Here is a 523-nt window from a genome sequence, read left to right on the forward strand (position 1 = left end):
CCCCCCTCGCCCTTGAGCGTCACTTCCGGCAACCAAGTGCTCGGAGGGAACACAGACGGAAGCGCGCAGGAGTGGGCCCCGCCTCCTGGCTGACATTGATTGCTAAGCAACGCGGATTTTGGCCACGCCCCCGTGGGGATCTGTTTGGACCCTCCTTCCCAGTCCCGCGGGGCTGGCGGATCCCGGCCCACATCTGGCGGCTGGTAGAGTTTCGAGCCGCGCCTGAAGCGGGAGTGCGCGGGGGGCGGGGGGTATCCAGCGCTGCGTGGGCGTGAATGGGCGGTGGTAGCTGTGTCGTTTCGATGGGTTTTCAAGTAGAATCTGCTTGTGGTTTTATTATTTTTTACAGATTTTATTTTAGAGAGGGGAAGGGATGGAGAAAGAGAGAGAAACATAAATGTGGGAGACTGCAAACTGGGGACCTGACCCACAACCCAGGATGTATCCTGCCTGGGAATCGACCTGATGACCCTTTTGTTCGTAGGCCGGCACTCAATTCACCGAGCCACACCAGCGGGGGCCT

The sequence above is a fragment of the Pteronotus mesoamericanus genome, unplaced genomic scaffold, assembly GCF_021234165.1.
Source record: "Pteronotus mesoamericanus isolate MK-2021 breed Mesoamerican mustached bat unplaced genomic scaffold, CSHL_Meso_final contig_947, whole genome shotgun sequence".
In the NCBI taxonomy this organism is placed as follows: Eukaryota; Metazoa; Chordata; class Mammalia; order Chiroptera; family Mormoopidae; genus Pteronotus; species Pteronotus mesoamericanus.